The sequence below is a fragment of the Camelus bactrianus genome, chromosome 11 (assembly GCF_048773025.1).
Source record: "Camelus bactrianus isolate YW-2024 breed Bactrian camel chromosome 11, ASM4877302v1, whole genome shotgun sequence".
Classification (NCBI taxonomy): Eukaryota; Metazoa; Chordata; class Mammalia; order Artiodactyla; family Camelidae; genus Camelus; species Camelus bactrianus.
This window is the reverse complement of record NC_133549.1, coordinates 28,460,254-28,471,049: the sequence shown is the minus strand read 5'-3', so window position 1 is coordinate 28,471,049 and position 10,796 is coordinate 28,460,254.

The window sequence follows — 10,796 nt, the reverse complement described above, 5'->3', positions numbered from 1 at the left end:
ATCTTCGCAGAGTTCTTATTTTCCTAGCTTGCCCTGGTTTCTCTCAACTTCTTCCCCCTTTTATCCACAAACGTTCAAGGAGAGATTCGCTCCCATCAGATCAATGTCATTGCCATAATGAAAACCACCACCCAAGCCCATGAAGGATGAGATCTGTCGAACCCTAATGAGAATGGTTCCGATTATGCAAAAAGCAACCTCATGGTTATTCTAATGTTACAAGTAAATATAAAACATTTAGAAATACTTGGCTTGGGCTGTTTTTTTCAAGTACAGATGTCTGACTCCCTGCCAGTTTGTTATTAAAAATGCTACGGTGGTTTGGGTACAAAGATTGCTGTAAAAATAAAAGCTGATGCACTCTGAGCACTGGTTTTGACTTTGTGGTGAAAATTGACAACGGTGAGGCTGGAACAGATGGTGGCCAACGGTGGCTCTAAAGTGGGGACCCCAAACTTCAGAGCTCGGTCACTGCCCCCTTAAAACCCTGTAGGAACTTCCCATTGTACCTCAAATCCCAAATGGGCTCCTGCCTCACCCCAGCCCCATCTGCTCCCTTTCCTCTCATTTTCTAGCTTCCTCCAACTCACCACCCACCTGAGCTTGCTCTGTTCTCTGTTCTTGTTGTTCAGCTAGCTGGCTCCTTCTGAGCTCCCATCCTTCAGGCATCTTCTGACCATCTTCTCTGACATGTTTGTCCTTCTCCTACTTCCAATCACTCTTTATCCCATAACTTCGCTTATTTCCTTTATTTCCCTTATAACTCTCTGAAATGATCTTGATAACTTTCTGTCTTTCTCACTAGAAAGCAAACCCAATGAAGACAGGGACTCTGCGTGTTTTATTCACACACTCTGTCCCCAGCGCACAGAGCAATGTGAAGGCACATAGTAGTTGCTCAATAAATGTGTGGTGAACAAACTGATGGATTTTTACCAAAGCACCTAAAGTCTTCCATTGCATAGCCCCTCTGGGTCCATGGACCAGAAATAAAGGGGCAGCTTCTGTAAATGGTAACTCATAGAAAACAGTGAAACTTGGGAGAACCCTAAACCTCTGTGAGCAACAGCTTTGAGGCCGGCGGGAATTTCCAGGATGGTGCTCCAACCTCAGCAATGGAACACACTTTGGTTTGCTGTAGCACTTGCCTGTGCACAGAAGGAGAGTGTAAAAGAGACAGAAGATTGGGGGGGGGCTCACATGCACCCATGTAAATATTATCCCCCTAACAACCTTCCTATTCCAGGCAAATGTGTTGATGCGACCAGAACATTCTGGGGGCATGGGAGGGGGACTATCCCCCGGAGGCTTTGCTCCTTCTGTTGGCACTCAAGGCTCCTCACACACTTTCATCCATCTTCCTTCCTGGATTTCTTCTCATGCTTCTCTTTACGCAGCCTGCTTTCCATTGGTCCTTAATTGTTTGTCCCGCCCCTACTCCCTGCGTGCATTCCCTCACCTGCCCCTTTACTCCTGCTGTGTTTTTGACCTAGGATGCTTTGCCCATCTGTGTAGATCCAAAGCCTACTCAATATTTGATGACTGGTTCAAAGATCATCTTCTTCTCAATCTTTCATTACATTCACCCTTACCTGGCAGTGACCTCTCCCTCCCCTGAACAACCTGGATGTTTCTTCTTTTCCTCATCATATTCTACTTGTTTTCAAGCCTGACTTCAAGATCCTTAAGGGCAGCAGCTATGTCTTGTTTTTGTATTCTCCACTGCCCCCAGCACAGTCATTTTTGTGATGAGTTCGTGAGGTTTCCTGGACACACACAGCCTCAAGTTGTTAGCTCTGGGCAGGAATGGGGCAGCGTCAGGAAGCTACGGCTGATCAGAGTCCATAACGTTCCCTTCCCCTTTCCCAAGACGGGAGGAAGAAGTGATGTGACTTGTGAAATGGGCAATCAAAACCTGCGTCAGCAGGACCCCGCATGTCCAGATGAAAGATCCAGAAAACAAACTGAACTTTCCCTTTCCCATTCAGATGTCTTCCTATTGGGTGGCCAAAAGCCCGAAACAACTGAATTCCTGGGCGCTCTGCAAATCTCTCCCATTCCCAACTTTCACAAATGTTTTATTCCAAAACTCTGTCCAAAAAAAAAAAAAAAAAAAAAAAAAAAACTCCAAAGAAAGTCAAGTGCTAACACTGAACACATGAGTCGGAGAACTGGAGATACGAGTGGAAACAAAGACTGTGTTTCTGCCAGCTAAGTGTTGTCAAATATATGAACATGCAAATATATTTATCTCAAGTGGGTTGTAAACAGAGCGTGTATCTCACGCGGGGTCCAAATTCACTTGCAAGAGGATGGTAACCAGTTCGGGAGACTCTTAAGCCAAGGATCCTCCCTTTCTGCATGATTCAGGAGATTTGGAAACGTTCTGAGAGCAATGTGGTTTTAAAATGAAGCCCAGTACAAGCTTTTGATCTATACAGGATACTATGTGTGCAGGCGCAGCTCTACTGAATCGACAGGCTAAATTTAAACACTGCTCACGTACAGAATCTGGATTTATTATTTTGCTTTGGGACACACACATCTTGTGAGTCTTCTGCATTTATGACACATGGAGAGGTGAGGCAGGAGTCCCGTGATTTTTCTAAGGCCAACACCCCAGTGTGGCGCTGGCTGCTTTGGGGGCCATTGTCATATTTTCAACAAGTGATCACGGTTAGAGGGTGAGCTGGGAAAAATATTTCCCTGAATTCATCATGGATTGCAACAGGAGGAAACACTCCATCACTGAAAAGTGACACTAATGTATTCTATTAGATTTGCTTATCATGTTAAAGAGCATATTAAAAGGAAATGTTTGGAAAAGGGATGCCATAACATGGTATGATGGATTGAGAATTCCTAATTTGGAAAAAATGTGCTAAGACAACATGATTGATGTGAGTGACCCACTTTATTTTATAAGAAAGTATGAGTTGCCTCGGGCTCATTGGTACACATATTTGGAAAAAGTTGGGTTTTTTCCACATTAAGTTTTTATTAACATTTTCAAAAGAGCAGAAACACCATAGAAGGATATAAGTTGTGACTTGTCAATGCTGTTGTGTTTGTAGTCATTCGCTGCTTAGAAAAACGTACCCCCTTGCTGGAAGGGTTTCTGAATTAGGAGTTTCTTGCCAAACGAACACCCGATGGGGAGAATATGTGACACCTTTTTGACTGATTAAGAAATGGCAGGGAAAGGGGATTTTTATTTGAAGCACAATTGGATCTTCTGCTTCTTGTAGGTAGCAAACTCTTAGAATGACTAACATTTCATAGAGCCTCTGGCGACCTCCCTGCTGCACAGAGCAAATAAGATTGAGGCTGACTGAACCCTTTTATTTCTACTTGGGGAGTTGGAACCCCAGGCTGGGGTTCCCCATCATCAAAGTTGCTTGGTCTGGAAGTTGGAAGTCTTGGGTTATCCCAGGAAACAAAAGGAACCGTGAAGGCTCCAAAGAGGGTTGGTGGCTGACAGAATATTCTGTTACCGTTAAGACGATGTTGCCAGTGAGTTTAAGAATTTAAGAACCATCTATGGTATAATATTTACTGAACAAAGGGAGATATGAAAGGAAATCTGTATTAAAAAGTGAAGGTAGGAAAAGAAGCTTTCTGGCGGGCAACTGGTCAACTCTGTCACAAAAACCTTAGATTCCAGCATGCCTTTGGATCCAGAAAGCCCACTTCTAGAACTTCCTCCTAAAGAAATAATCATGCACATTCACAAAGATTTACGTAATAAGATGCTCACTATAGATTTATAATATTAAAAAAATAGACTCAACCTAGATGTCCAAAGTTAGAGGATTGCTTAAATAAGTTCATACATTTGATGCAGCTGTTAAAATGATAATGTAGAATAATAATGTGGAAAAAGGCTTATAATATTTTATTAAGTAGGAAAAGTGGGTTAGAAAACAATATGCATATTATGATGCTATTCGTATGACTCTAATATCAGTGTCTACTTAATTCTTAGACATACATGTCTGTCTACTTCAGTAGATGTTTGTATGTTATAAACATTTTGATATTATTTTAAGAATATATGTATATATAAATATAAAACATATATTTTTTGAAGGATATTTATCAAAATGTTAAAGAATGACTACTTCTGAAAGGTACTGTTTGTTTCTTTCCTTTTGTACAACAGACATACTTTCTCTTGGTAGTAAGTAAAGCAGTAATTAAATGGAAAATCCAAGAGGTTCAACTGATTACAAAATAGAAACAAGAATACAGTTTGCAAGGATTCCCAGATACAAACTAGTTTTCTTATATAATAGTAATACCAAGTTGCAAATATAAAATGAAATTTATTCCATTCACCATAGCAAAAACAAAACAAAGCATAATCACCCCCAAAACTGAAAATGCAATGGCTTATTCATGCAAGAAACATCTAAGACCTGTTTAGATGCAAATATTGAAGTGCATCAAAGGAAATCTAAATTAAGTAAACTATGGTATTTCTGCTTGAGATGGCTAAGTATTGTGAAGATTTCAATTCTCACCCAAATCAGCCTATAAATTTTATGCAATTTCAATAAAATTCCTGATTAAAAGAACTGGCAATTTGATTCTATATATTATCTAGGAAATTAGACACACGGGAATAGACAATTTTTGTAAAATAAGAAAAATGAGAGGAGGCTTGCTCTATCAGATTTTAAAAGATATTACAAAGTCAGAGTAATTAAGCAGTATGATAACGTTGTAGGAATATCAAAAAGGTAAGTGAATAAAATAGAATGTAGAATAGAATAAGTTAATGAAATAAAATGTTTAAATGGGAATCTAGTTATTATTGTATTTCTTGTTAGTGGAGAAGGACAAGATTTTTCCATAAATGATGTTGGAATAATTAGTTATCCATTTGGAGGGGGAAAAAGTAGGTTTTCACCTCCTGTCACATTCACAGAGAAAAATACAAATGTATTAAAGATGTATACATTTTAAAAAATTTTAAAAGTTGGAGAAGAAAGTAAAAAATAAGAATTTCATTACCTTGAGGATAAGAAAGGCCTTTCTTGAAAAGAAATGTACCTCAGAATCCAGAAAGGAAAAAAACTAACAACTTCACCTGCATGAATATTTAAATCTTTGGTATGGAAACACACACAAAAAACAGATGGCAAACTAGTGAAAAAATATAATGTAAGACAAACAATAAATTCAGGGCTTTACTATATGAAGTATTGTTTTAAGATAAGAAAAAGACCATCTTTCCAAGGGAAAAATTGAGATACACAAGCAAGCTTTTTACAGAAGGAGAAATACAAACAGCCACTAAACATACAAGAAATAAAAAAAGATGTTCAGCCACATAAATAATCAAAAGACTTAAAATTAGAGCACAATTTTATTTTCACTCACTACCAAACTTTTAAAAAGGAATGGTAACATTCAAAACATTGAGGATGCAGAGAAATATTTTTGATCCTGTAATTTAACTTCAGGGGATTTACCCTGTGGAAAGAGTCAAAAATGGTCCAATGCTGGGATACTCTGCAGGAGGGAGGCGGACCTACCCCCCGAAGGAGGGAACATTCAAGAGAATGATTTACCTGAGTTTTCCCAAATCCTGTTTAAGAAGCATACATAGCTATATTGAGAAGCATTTTTATAGCAGATGGTTAATGGTTGTAGGATGGGTAAGGTATTGTCTCTGACTTTTTCCTCTTATGTCACGTTTACGTTTTATTATTATGTGTCACTTTCAAAATAAAAAATAATCACATCTGACAGCTGTGCCCAGAGAAATGCCCAAGGTTGATAGTAGGTGAGGACCAGAGGTGCTGGCTCGCCTGATGCCCCAGCTCCCGCTGCCCCCAAAGGGTCTCTCCTTCCTGCAGAGGAGCCCATGGGCCCAGGGAGAGCCTCTTCCCCAAAGGAGCCCATAAGCGCCTGAAAATGTCTCCAGATGCCGCCTGTCAGGTATACAAGGCATTGGTTTAGTGGGTTTCAGGGCAGGGCCAGAACCCACAGTAGTGATGGGGCCTCCCAGCTTCATCTCCAGGGGCTGCTCAGCCAGTGCCAGCGCCAGTGTCAGCTTGCCCATGTGCCCTGTAAGGGAAATCTGGTGAGGGAATCTACGAGCTCTGGAATGATCCCTCCAGCCCACGAGGGGCAAGTGAGCCAAGAATTCCTTCTGCTGCCTCCAGGACTGCTCCCGCACTCTCCACACTGGGAAAAATCACATGGCTGCATGGCAAAGGGGCTTCCCGGTGGGATGGGGGATGTGGAGGGGAGACAGCATGAAGATGCACCCCTTTGAAGTGTGCAACACCATCAGCTCGTATTTTAAAGTGCTTTATCATTTACTTTTCCACCCACTACTTCATTTGATCTCCAGCACCATCTCCTGAAGGAAGAATGGGTGGGATTGTCATTATTCCCACTTTATAGAAGAAACAAAGGAGGCTCAGGAGATTGAGTCATTTACTTGGTCACACAGCTAGGAGGCATGGAGAGGGAATGAGATGTTGGGTCAGCTTGGTGTTAATTCTCTGCTCCTGCCACACTGCCCCTTCTCTGCTGTGGAAACACCTGCCCATGCTCAGCCCATGGAAGCAAGTTCCCTTTGCTCAATATTGGCTGGGACCAAGGGCACTGTAGAGTTTTCTGCACAGTCTAGGATGGCTTCTGACCCCAGCCCCAGACTCAGTGTCTAGCATGACTGGTCCCCCCACAACCCCCGCCCTGAGCAGTTTTCTGCTTCTTGGCAGCTGAGACCGGATCTGCCCATTCTCGGGGAGGCCCTGGAGGAGGGCACAGATCTGAAGGTTTCTATCATCCAGCCCAGGAGAGGCTTCTAACCACTGAAGCCATGCTCTGTAAGCCCTATCTTTGATCAGTTCACGCCTGTGCTCCACAATCCAGCAAAGTGCCTGGCAAACAGCAGGTGCTCACTAAAAGTCTGTTGAATCGGTGGTCCTATCTCCAGTCCTCCTAGGACTCACTCAGGCTATCCCTGTCCCCACCCAGGACTCTTTTTCCCCTGTGTAACATGGATGTGTGTTACAGACCTGAACCTCTAAGACCTGAAGCCACCCAGCATGCTAGGGCCCCTGCTGCCAGCTTTATTTCAGAACAAAGAGGCTAGAAGAACAGAGGCCAACTTTATGCAAGAGATTTCAAACCAGAGACCACAGAAAAGTGGAGGAAGATCTCCATGCTTCTGTTCTGAGTCCACTTTTATAGCAGTTTCATCAGCTTCAACATCCTCAAGAATTTGACTCCACCACAACTCTTTAAGGCCACGGACTTTGCTTTTCTGCTTTTCTGTCCCAGCACATGGCATGCGCATGTGAACAAATGTGGTCTCCTCTTGTAACAACTTGCCACAATAGAAATCAGAAGTTTGGGATTAGGAATGATGTTATGGGCCATAGAGTCCAGCTCCTGCCATTGGTGAACCCAGAAGCATTAAAGACTGCCAAGGTCACAGAGAGAGAGAGAGACAGAGACAGAGACAAGAGATTCAGCCAGGATGCATGAGCTGGTTTTCAGAGATCAGCCAAAGCTCAGGCTAGCTTACCTGGCTTGGTTTGGGAACCAGGGGACCTTGTTGGGATCCACCCATCACATACCAGAACCTCCACATTGGCTCCAGCTGAAGCTCAATTACTGCTGGGAGTGGCATGATGCTCTCATAATGAAATCATATCTTTTGCAAAGATCCTTGAGGCTACTTAACTGTGAAATAATTACATGTGCCTCAGAACTGGGAGATCAAGGGTTTCTATCCAACGTCCCATGATGCTCTTAAAAAAGGTTTCACTATAAACTTCAGGTGGGGTGGGGAGAGGCAAGATTTCCGAGCCAGGACATCATGTTTTAAATCCACCTTTAATGTTTTGGCATCATCTCATCTATATGTATATATCTCTCTATAGAGATGTTAAAACAACATAATAGGAGATTAAAAGAGTAACAATTGTCACCTATAATCATGTTGCTATAACTCAATTGTACCCACATGCATGTGTCTCCTTGTTTAATTACACAAGCAATACGTGAATGCACACTCATTGCCGGAAATTATCATCGTCATCGTAAAGGTGCCCTGTCCACACCATCCCCCATCAGTTCACCTCTCCTCCCCTACAGTAACACAATTGTCAGCTGTGTATTTTTCCAGAACTTTTCTCTGAGTTTACATCTAAGTATTCACATGTAACTGTATATTAGGGTATGAATAAAACAAAAATAGGTAGTGTTTATTTGAAACATTAACAGGATCATATTACGTATTATTCTGGAACTTACTTTCCCCCCCCTTTAACAGGTCTTGGAAATCCTTCCATGATACTATATACAGAGAGCTACTTCTTTTTACAGCCACCCAGATTTTTGTAGTATGGAAGCATTATAATTTTTTAAAAACCTGTCCCTCCATTAAAGGATACTTAGATTGTTTCCAATTTTTCAATATTCCAAACAGCAAATGTACACAGCTTTGTGCAGTCTTAAGCTTTCTGCCTCCCTCACATGGCTGATGAGTCTTTTTACTTATGTCAGCGGAATGCCCTAAAGGGGAATGTCAGCTCCATGAGGGCAGAGATTTCATCTGTTTTCTTCACTGCTATGTCCCCAGTGCCCAGAACAGTACCTGTTCAGCATAAGTGTACCATAAACATTTATTGAATGAATAATTGACCAGTAAGGGGAAGACATAGCTGAAAACAATTTTCATGATTAATGTTTGTCTAACCCGCACTTGACAAAGGCATTTTTACTCCCTAATCATATTCCAGCCTCAGAACAATTGTGTGAGGTCAGCAGATTCTGCGTTGTTACTCTCTGTAACTTACTGACGAAAACAGCATCATGAGGAAAAAATACAGGAGATTTCATGTCTGGGCAAATTAAATAATAGTTATCTAGTTTCCCAAGCAATCCTTGAAGGCAAGGACCATAGATCACTAAATCTTTTAATCCTGTTAATTGCATGTCAGTTGCAAATTTCCATACGAATGGTGAATGCACAATGCTGGTTGGATGAGTAAATGAACCCCGAATACTGTAAATATCTGACTTTAAGTGGGCCCATGCTTGTGAGGACACAGGGCCTCCAAGCTCACTCTGCTCTCAAGACAACCAAGCTGTCTTGAGCCATCCTCACCATCTGGTGGCTGGTGTGGGGAACGGCTTTTTCTTTCTTACCCAGTGCTGGGAGTTACGCTTTTCCCTCCATCTCTACTGGGTCAAGTCTACCTCTGACAGTCCTTTTCCTGGGTTTACATACCTTCTAAATTTTCTTTCCTTTTATCGTTGGAATTACAGGTCTTGCCCACTTCTACTGCCTCCAAAAAAATTGAAAGTGAAGATCAACCAACCAGCCCCAATGATGACTGAGAAGTCAAACTGTAATGCAGGGACAAGGGAAGACATGTATTTTGAAGTAGAATCAGATTTAGGGCCATTGCCCTTCAAATTACCCCATGACCCCTTAGAGTCTTTCTACAGGTCTTCATCAAATTCCTTATCCCATCAACTCAGCCTGCTTCAAAATAATGTTTTTCGTTGTCAGCTAGCATTCACTTCTATTTTTCTGTTTTGTTTCATTATAACAATCTCTATCACAACACCTGTAAGGTTTTTATTACACTTATTTATTTACAAGGCATTCTTTCTCTACTAGACAATGAGCTGTTTGAGGGAAGACATCAGGAGGTTGTTCATTTTTGAATCCCTGATGCCAACATAGTGCCTGGGATCCACCCAGATAGTAGGTATGTCTTTTTGGGGAAAAAAAGGATTTTGCTTTCTTTCCATTTTTTACATGGCACACAACCACTATAATTTAGTGCACTTATATGCCTATCAAGCCTAAAATTCTATATCTTATGAGTAGGCATTTAACAGATTTTTTTGGGAGGAGATACTTGGAAATTTGACCATCATTTATAACATTGTTTCTATGAGGTACAAACATTCTGAGTCCTAGTTAGTGATTAAGAAAGAAATTTTTGGAAAGTAATCTATTTGAAAGTGAAGGCCTTCAATCTTCCTTCCTGACTCAAGCAAAGACACTTGTTAAGCTCCAAGGGATACCCTCCCTTCCCCCTCCCACCTCAGGAAATGCAGTGCCTCATTACAAACATGGAAGCGTAACAGCATCCAAGAAGAGGCAGTCTGGTAGATGGTGGGCCCCAGCAGGATCTTAAGATTGTGTTACCTTTTTAAGGGTCGAGCCCTCTTGGATTTAACTGCAGGCCTGAAGAGGGGGGCAGTGCTGAGAAGGGCTGGTGGTACTGGGGAGACAAGCCTGTTATCCTCCTCTGTGAAGTTCCGGGTATTGTATGTAGCTTGCCTTAGCTCAGCATCTCATGCTTTCTTTTTTCTTTTTTTTTTTTTTTACTTCTCCCCCACCCCTCCAGTTTGGTCTTTTGCTATAGTATTTGTCCAGGATTCTTTCATTTCTTTCTTTTTCTTTATTGAGGTATAAAATGTTATAGTAAAATACACAGGTCTTAAGTTTGTTGAGTTTTAGCAATTGTATACATGTTACCATGGCCCAAATGAGGACATAAAGCATGTCTAGGACCCCAGAATGTTTCCTTGTGCCCCTTTCCAGTGAACCCTCTCCCAGAGTTCTCCCAGAGAACTCTTCTGAATTCTATATCCAGTTATAAACTTCATGTAAACAGAATCACACAGTGTATTTCTTTCCTTTCTTTTATTTACTAGACCACCAATAATGAAAAGGTATGTTTACATAAACTACTTTTCTTTTTTGAGGTGTCAAAAGTTAATGTCCCCAAATGTTGGGCAGTGCTGAC